Genomic DNA, 9255 nt, shown 5'->3' on the forward strand with positions numbered 1-9255 from the left:
TCATTCTCTACTAATATTCTTTCTTCAATAGAAAGATATGCAAATGGGGATCGAACCATAGCACTGATCGATAAGGTGGTCATCACTGTCAAATAGGTCGTTACAACCTTGTCAATATGCCCACCAGCAGATGTTTCTTGTCCACCACGATAATTCTTCATGGATGGGTTCTCATATTTTGCAGCTGCATACGGATCATTCGCCATCATTCCGAAATTATTTCTATTAAGGACTGCAGTATTGATACGAGACTTCAGTATTTTGACGTACATTCGGTCAGTTTCAGGTAATGAAGAAAGATAGGCCAATGCTAAGTTAAATCTAGCCATATTATCTCGTACAACTCTGATTCTCAAGATCTCAGGATACTTTGTCAGAAAATAGTAGTCAATAAGAAGAAGGTGGTTCATTTCCACCCCTCTTAATAAACAAAGCACTGTGGTGAATATTTGCGTAGTGATGTTCATCTTGCTAGCTGCAGCTCTCAAGCAAACATGAAATATTCTTGTTCGCAGCGGTTGGTTGGCACTCAGAAATGTGCTGAGGGATGCAAGTACTCTTTGAGGTGGGGATGATCTGAGTACCCAAATAAACTCGTCTTCAGATATACCAAGAACACCTCTGAAAATTCTTAGTCTGTTATTCACCCATCCTTCATATCCGGCCGTTGTCACCGACTTTCCGATAAGGAGTAGAAGAAGACCAAGTCACCCTAACTGTTGTGTCCTATCGTGAGCAAACAGGTGTTGACCGTGTTGAGAAGAAAGTCTGAGAATTTTCAAGGCCTCTGGTGTGGCAAATTCCTCAAGATTGCCCCGTGTGATATGTCGCCACTGCGGGTCAATATTTGCATAATTCAAGGCTTCTGTTAATAGTGTTGTGCCGCAGGGGGGTGGGGGTGGTTACCTCACCTCTCCCCCTGGGGTCACCAGTGGATATCTCTTGCCAGATCAGGAACAAGGCGGGTGCAAGGGTATTGGTTCCCACAGCCTCCTCAAGTATACAAACAGCTTCAATATAGAAATATAATATGTGGAAATATAGAAAATAAATGGTTACACACTGATACAATGCCTACAAGGCGCCATCATCACCTACCCTAATACATGTAGTCCTAACTCCAACCCTACAGTTACGCATGGCAGGCATTAAGGATTCTTTGGCTACTCTAGCCGTGCTGGTACGTGTGATTAAGCCCACACACCAGTGGTGGTGTTGGGTCCGATGTCCCACTCGCTACTCGTTCGGACCGAGGGCCGTGGCCGTCTCGCCTCCGGCCTCGGGCTCCGTCTGGCGTGTCCCGCCTGAGCGTAGTGTTACAGCGGCTCCTGCCTACACACGTTCACTCTCCTACTTACTACTAACTATTCTATGTTGCACTTAAATTGGCTGACCAGAGTAAATGCCTAAGTACAATACAGCCTTAGGCTGTGCGACTGTGACCGTGACCGACCATTGGCAAGTACTTACATGCCCTGTCTAGTGGACTGCCACTATGACTTCATCCTCCTCCGTTATTTCAGTGGTGCGCCTCGCACCCTGGCAGAGTCGTGCCCCGAAGGCTCAGTATGTTCTGCGGACGGTGTTAGGCGACAAGCGTCCAGCTCTAGCGCGCGCGTCCCCGCCCCTTGTTCCAGGGTTCTTATACCATCTGGTAACGTGGACGCGCTGGGAATCGTGGATTCCCATTGGTTAAATTCCCTCTGCCCTAGCAACTTGCCCGTATATGGTCTTTCCTGCTGGCCACATGATTCTTCCAGTATCATGGGGAGCGGCTGACTAACAGAAATTATTATTCATGAATCACAGTAAACAGGAGCGGTGTCTGTTTCCGTAGTTGACTTCATCTTTCTGGCTCAAACATAATTTCATGTTTCTTTCATTAATAAAATAATTTAAAATATCAAAATCAATTCCCGAAAGGGTCCGGGCACAACAATAGTCCTTGTCCCTCAACCATATCTGATGGAAGAAGACAATGAAGATAACAAATAAGGTCAGCAATAAGCTCTCGTGGAGGTGGGATAACTCGCGCATCTGGGTAGAAATTTCGGAGAGACCACAATATAGCTATGGAATATTCCTGATCATGAACAAGGCCTGTTGGGCACCCTATTTGAGCAGTTTGTCAATTTGGAATCAATGGAGTACTTTTAAGAGAATTTGAACCTATTTGGATAAGGTCACCTGATGCTAAATATTGGGTATACGGCTTAGAGAAGTCAACACACATGTAGGCCCCTATGTGGATCGCCCTTGGATGAGGATGAGACCGCTGACATATGGTTGAAGGGAAACGGTGTTTTACCAGTTATTTAATTTTGTATCGCAGAAGCAGCCTGAATTACTGGTAAGCGTTTTGTGTCTTCTTTCTAAGGCTCCATTGCTCTCTGGGTGATATGCTGTTGTGCAAATTTTCTCAATTTGGAATAACTTACAGATTCGTTTAAAGACGTCACTCATGAAATTAGATCCCTGATCTGTCACAATTTCTGTGGGGATTCCATAATTTAGTATAATATTCTTAACAAAAGCTTTAGTGACTTCATCTCGCATTTGATTTTGCAAAGGTATAGCCATAAAATATTTGCTAAGATTATCTTGACAAGTCAGAATGTATTTCATGCCAGTTTCCGTCATAGGTAGAGGTCCTACTGCTGCGTGGCTGTCAAACAGATTTTGGGGTAGCAGAAAACGATGCTGCTAAAATTATGACTTCCCCTGTAAAGTTTAGAATTTCTAAAGAACTCGGCCTTGTGTTACACATTAATTTCACTGATTTACGGTTGGGCAGCTGGCTTCCAGCTTGACCCAAGACACATGTTGCAAGTCCCAGGGGGGAAATATCAAATTGTGAGAAGAAAGTGAGGAATTTCACAGAACCCTAACCACACACAAGCATCAGTTGACCATCACATAACTGGACAGTTACAACTTCAACGAAATGTGGGAGGGGGTCTGGCAGGCCATCAGCCCACAGCTGATACGTCGACCCAATCACTTTCAAATTCGTCAACGTAATAACTCTCAATTTAGCTAGTACGTGAACTTTTTCTCAACCGTCCTTCGCATCTGCGGATCAAACGCAGTGCAGTTGGTCTGTGCACCGCTTTCCTCTACTTTAATAACCTTCTGTAATCCTGAATCATCTTGAAACCGTTAATCTTTACACGGCTGGAAGAACAGTGGATATAGTAATAGTCTAAGACAACAGGACAAGTCCCATCAATGATATAAATAAAAATTAATTATATTTAACCCATAACAATTACACATATTATCAAAGACAAATCAGAGTGAGTAAATCATTAACAAAGTTTTAAACTATATATGTGAGAGAATGCAGCACACTAATGACACAAGACTACAATAATGAAACATAATAGTATACTACTAGGCATCCAGCATATAACGGACCAAGATCATTAATTAATAATGAAGTTAAATTATTCCTCCAGTGAGTAAAATAGACTTACCCTTTGGTACCTATCTTTCACATAGGATTTTATCAGTGCATCGGCCTTACCAACTATTCCATAAAATTCTACTTTAGACAGAGAGATAGACAGACAGGTATTGACACAGTCAAAGGTTTTCTTCAGATCACAGAAAATGTTGAAGATTATTGGTATTGATGTTGTAATAACACTGGCCAAAATATTACAGTATGTTTTATAATAATATTTCAGATCTGGCTCATACCGTGCTGAATTCCAGGGAAAATGGAAGAATTTCATTCCAGTGTGGTCACTGGAAGACATGCACCCTGGTGCAAAACACCTTTTCTTTCTTCCCATTTCTACTGCAAGAAACAATACAAAAATTATAACATAATCACAGTACACTCTCACTTTGTTAAGATTCTACGGTCCTTCTTCAGGCTACACCGAAAGGTGTTTAAAATACAGAAATACGTTTTGGCTGACGTATCATAGTAACACTGACTTCATGTTTGTTTCTAATTTTTCTGGACGTAGTAAGCATAATCCATATACATAAGTAACACACACATGTAAATTCACGCGTAAATGTCGACTCTCGTTTCACAACATCAAATCGAAGTCCCTACTTACTAATTAATCTAATTAATTGCACAACATACCTTAGTATCTTACACATATACGGACAAACTACGCAGGTACTGAGCAACACCCAAAATCTTCAACGGAAATTTAAGATCCTCTGATTGGCTCACACTTTGCGATTCGATTGAATGCGATAGGTGTATAATGATCGATTCCAGTCACTTCCAGACTACCTAGTTTATGTTGATGAATATAGATGGTTGTTCTGCATGTTTCCCTCTCCCCTATGGGAGTTTCACAGGGCTGCTTTCCAAGGCAGCGAGTGTCCGGTGTGTCCCTGCTTCGTCGTGCATGATCTGGTCGTGCTCCTGATGTGACATCAGCTGAGGCAGGCATGGAAGTAGTATTGGGCTGCCGGTGATGGTCATGTTGGTGTATCCGTCTGATATCGGTAACAAAACAAAAGCTTCCAAATAAAACTGACAATCAGTGTCTTCAGTTAAAGTGCCCGTGTGGGATAATTCCAAAGTAGAACTCTGGGTAGTTCCATTGACTGTACATTTCTTGGTCACAACTGTTGGCGAGGGCAGACTATAAATCCAAAAGGAATGAGATCCCTTTGCCCGAAGCCATACAGGAGTAACATTTTCATTAAGGATAAATTTTTGACAGTTTTTATGTACAAATTCTATGTGGCCGAAATACAAAGCCGAAGAGCATGATGTTCGGGTCTTATGTATAAATGGAAAAGTGGCTTCACAAATCGCATATAAACCAAGCTTACATTTCTGTAAGTCTGCCATCGTTAAAAGTGAGTATTATTGCCCATTTTCAGTCACTGCCAAATATGGTGTTTCTTGTTCTATCTGAATATGTCTACTTAAGACTGAAGTGAACTGGCAAAGGTACACTTCTAAAAAGGGTCATAACTCGATCTGCACCTCGTAATGGAATTCGCACTACGAGTCGAATAGCCGTCGTGGTGGCGTAAGCTTGCACCGTTGCAACTTCGTAGTATATATACATATTTTCAATTGTGAATCCAGCCATCAATGAAACATCCTGGGGCAACTTTAAAATAACTTATCATAAAATTGCGGATAAGTTATGGGGAGGGATCAAAACTGAAGATAATCTACCTGTAACGCTAGTTTCTAATCCTTCCTATAAGCGCATCACTGATTGTTGTAAATGGATTGCCATAAAGTCCATTTTAATTTATACTCTTTCCTATTCTCCAAAATTTTAACAGTATTATTCTAAACTTTATGATAATTCAAAGCATTAGTATCAAAATTTTTAAGAATGCGGGCCGCTGCTGCCAACCCGACCGCATTCTGGGTTACAGTTTCATCCACTGATTTAAGATAAGTTAATTGTTTCTGAACTGCATGAATGATGTCACCTTTTCTTGTCTTGATACCTTCCACGGTGGTATGCAATTAAGAAATGAACTGCTTTAAACATTCAAGGCACCCTATGCCCCTGCTGTCAAATGAAACTCTATCACAGATGAGTATTAATAATCTTCCTGGGCGGTACAGGACAGACATTATGTAAACCTGACAGTCTCAATGTCTCACATCCCTATGGGCCTGCATGGTATGTTACTGGGACAGAATTACTTCACAGAACCATGTATGAAGTTTTTAAGTTTCAGGATTCCCGCCTGCTGGGTTATGAGGAATTTAATTCAGTTGATTTCTGGAGATAGTGGTCAAAGGTGATTGAGAAGAAATGGCTGGAAATTAAGGAGACTGTGCCGTTAATTAAATTGTCAGGAAGACTGTGAAAATATTGACAGTTCCAGAACATCAGAAGAATCTGATACCGATTCCTTATTTGACCCAATTACAATTAACACAGGAAACCAACAACATGCTCAACCAATCTTTCCTGATCCCCAAAGGGAGACTGGTCATATACCTTTTTGGCATCATCAGTATACATATGATGCTTCTGACGACTTTGGTACTGTATATCGTAAGTTCGTTGCTAAAATTAATGGTAATGCGGAACAAGGGAATCCACTCGATGCAAGTGAAATAGAATTTGAATTTCTAAAACATTGTTCAGTAAAAGGTTGGGTTCAACCTGCACTATTACTTAAACCTATAACAATACTCATAAACGGAAGTTATGTCCACCAAACGCAAAGATCAACCTGATTCGGCTAGCAGTCCTCAAGGGAAGAAAAAATTAAACAGTGCTCCACAATCGAACCAAGGTGCTCCTGGACCTAGTAACATGGAAGGTGTTGTAAATACAGATCAACTTCAAAGAGAAGGTGCTGTAGGTGGTATTGATACCGGTGGAACTGGAAACATCAGTCATTTGCGTAGTACTACTCCAATTCAAAATACTCATACTTGGAAATTCAAAACTTATTGGCGTTTTTTCAGTCACGCGTATGCTCAAAGGAAATTGTTGAAAGGTGTTAGTAATCAAACTCAAGATTATTTAACTACCTGTATGTCCTGTATACCTAGTGATGTATTAGCTATATATATGAGTCCTGCTCAGTATAGCAGATTGCCTAAAGACACTTTTGTGAAACATACATCACAGAAATTTTATTTCTTAAATGCCAGAACTAGTTTTCAAGCAAATAGTTCAGACATTAGTACAGCTACCAATAATAATCAGCTATATATACATTGTGGTATAGGTATAGAGGATAAATGGCCTTCAGTGATAGGAAGTATTAGCGTAGCTGCTGCAGCTCCCATGGTTCCTGTAAGTTTTGATCTCGTGGAAAATGATGCTTGGGCATCTTACTGGTCGGGATTCCTTTGGGGTACAGCTGGAAGAGAAGAAACTACATATCTTCCTGCAATTTGTGGTCTCCCTGTGGAAAATAATTACTATCTTGCATTCAACTTATGTAGTGAAGTAAATTTGTCGTCCACGACAATTACAGAAGGTTGGCCAAATATAGGTACATTTTATGATCGTCTAATACATATAAACAATGCAAACACTTTGCTGTTAGAAAGTCGTAACAATTACGGTTTAATGCCCGTATCTGACTGTACTGTCAGTAGATGGCCTAGAGTTGGAGTTCAAAACTCTGCAAATCTATACAATATGAGTTTACCTATGAGGAGAAATTTCTTTGTCAGTGGAGGAGATGTAACTTTCAAATTAGGTAGAACGTCTACAAACAGTCTCGCTTCAAGTAATGTGACTGGTATCGAGGAGGTATCAACATTCAATTTCAATTATAATACACCACTTTATAAGCCAGATTTGAATTTCTTCCAACAACAAAGTAGGAGTGATGTAGAACCTCCAAAATACATGTGCGTTGGATTGGAACAGATACCTGCAGTTACAGCTACGCAAGATACTATTGAATATCAAGAAGGACAATTATTCTATCTTGTTGAGAATGAAATTGAATTAGTAACATTCAATGAAAATGTTACAAGTCACATATGGGAAAAACATTATAGTAATTCCATTTGGAAAAATCCATCAATTAGGATCAGTTGATTTGCCAATTACAATAGCAAAGAGGAACATAGGAAACTATTATGGATGTTATCCTGAAACAATATCCTAAAGAATGTATATCACCATAATTTGTGTTTATTCAATAAAGTTACAAAAGTCAAAGGATGACATTTCTGTTTTACATCTTTCAACATTTTTGCTCTATTCCATCTGAAACGAAACATCCTATCATTCCATCTTGATTCATTCTTAAACCTTGACACATTTGAAGTCACAATTATAGGAGTCCTTTTAATTCAAGCAATGTTTTTATATTTCCCTTGATCATTGAAAGGATCTCCTGCAAATAACATTAATAACTTGTCTTCGAAAGAGTGTTCAAAATTTGGTTCATTGAAAAACAAAATTCTCTTGTTGAAACAATGATCAAAAGGAAAATTTGTGTTCTTATTAGCATTCACTATTTGGCCACTCGATATACAAAAAGTTAACACTGAATCAAAAAACCAGTTCTTCCCACTTGTAGGAGGAGCAATTATTTCCATGCAATTTTTTTTTTGCGATCTTTCTGTCCAACAACTGCAAGACATTTATCAAAAATTCTTTAACACATTCTTCATGAGTAAATTGATACAGTAAAAATTGCTCAGTTAATATTACACTTTCTTCTAAAGCAAGATAACAATTGAAATCTACATTTGAACTGTCATTCCAAAATTTATATTCCAAAGAATTCCATAACTGTTCTAATTCTTTCACTGTTTTGCTACATATACTACTATTTACTACATCTAGCACCGCGCGAAATCTTTCATCTCCACTTCGAATATATCGGTAAGGAGAATTAAGCCACACAGCACTTCTAATGATACTATCTAGCGGTACATGAAGGTACTGCAAAAGAAACTTTTCTAGTTCACTGTTATACTGAAAATTTACTTTTTCATATATGTATGCCCCCACTTTGCCATGGTTTCTTCTGCCATGTCGAAGAGAAGATTTTTTTTTTTGTGAGATATAAGAATTTGGCGTCGGGCTGGACAGCCCATTCTGCCAATTACAAGCTTAAGTTAGAATTTGTAACATGCTTACAAATAGGTTCAGAGTTAAGGCATATTTACATTGAGTTTACAAGTAGGCTTAATATGAAACAGGTTTATAGCATGCTGATGAGTAGGTCTAAACTGAAATACGTGGCTAAGTGAAGGCGGATGTTGGTGGAGTAGATACGGTTTGTATCTAATTTATGTAGCAAGGACTAATGTATGTTCATTAAATGGTGATGTCGATGCGGGTTAGGTAGTGAGCAATCGATGCAATAATCCCAGGGTCCATGTCCCTGAGGAGGGGTTCGATCTTGTACGGGGGGTATTCATTGCGCTTAATCAGGTTCCTGAGCATGTCTTCTCGTGCCGCATCAAATCGTTTGCATTGCCATAAGATGTGGTTGGGAGATTCGATATTTTCTCCGCAGTCGCAAATCGCATGGGGAACAATGTTGAGTCTATGGAGGTGGGTTTTCAGGCAGTAGTGCCCGGCTCGAAGTCTGTTGAGCGTGACGATGGGCTTCCGGTGGAGCTTAATCTTGTTGAACCAGGGGTAAGGTACATCAGCGAAGTAATTATCGAAGTAATATTTTCCTTTGTGTGCTCCCGATGAGTAGCCCCATGCGTAAAAATCCTTTAACATTTTCTGTTTCCAACAGGCTCTAAGGTCGGTCCAGGGTAATAATAGTTGGGAGTCTATGCCTTTGTAAACACTCTCTTTTGCCGCC

At 39.8% G+C, this 9255-nt stretch overlaps 1 protein-coding gene across 1 annotated transcript in view; it reads right to left on the reverse strand.

The window, feature by feature from the left end:
- Positions 1 to 2781: 2781 nt before the first annotated feature.
- Positions 2782 to 9255, reverse strand: part of LOC117282024 — an 11437-nt gene continuing 4963 nt past the window's right edge. Inside the window, exon 2 of the mRNA XM_023872106.2 lies at positions 2782 to 4467. The gene's annotated coding sequence lies outside the window, so the exon portion shown is untranslated. The remainder of the gene's footprint in view (positions 4468 to 9255) is intronic.

This window comes from Cryptotermes secundus, unplaced genomic scaffold, assembly GCF_002891405.2.
Source record: "Cryptotermes secundus unplaced genomic scaffold, Csec_1.0 scaffold1150, whole genome shotgun sequence".
Lineage (NCBI taxonomy): Eukaryota > Metazoa > Arthropoda > Insecta > Blattodea > Kalotermitidae > Cryptotermes > Cryptotermes secundus.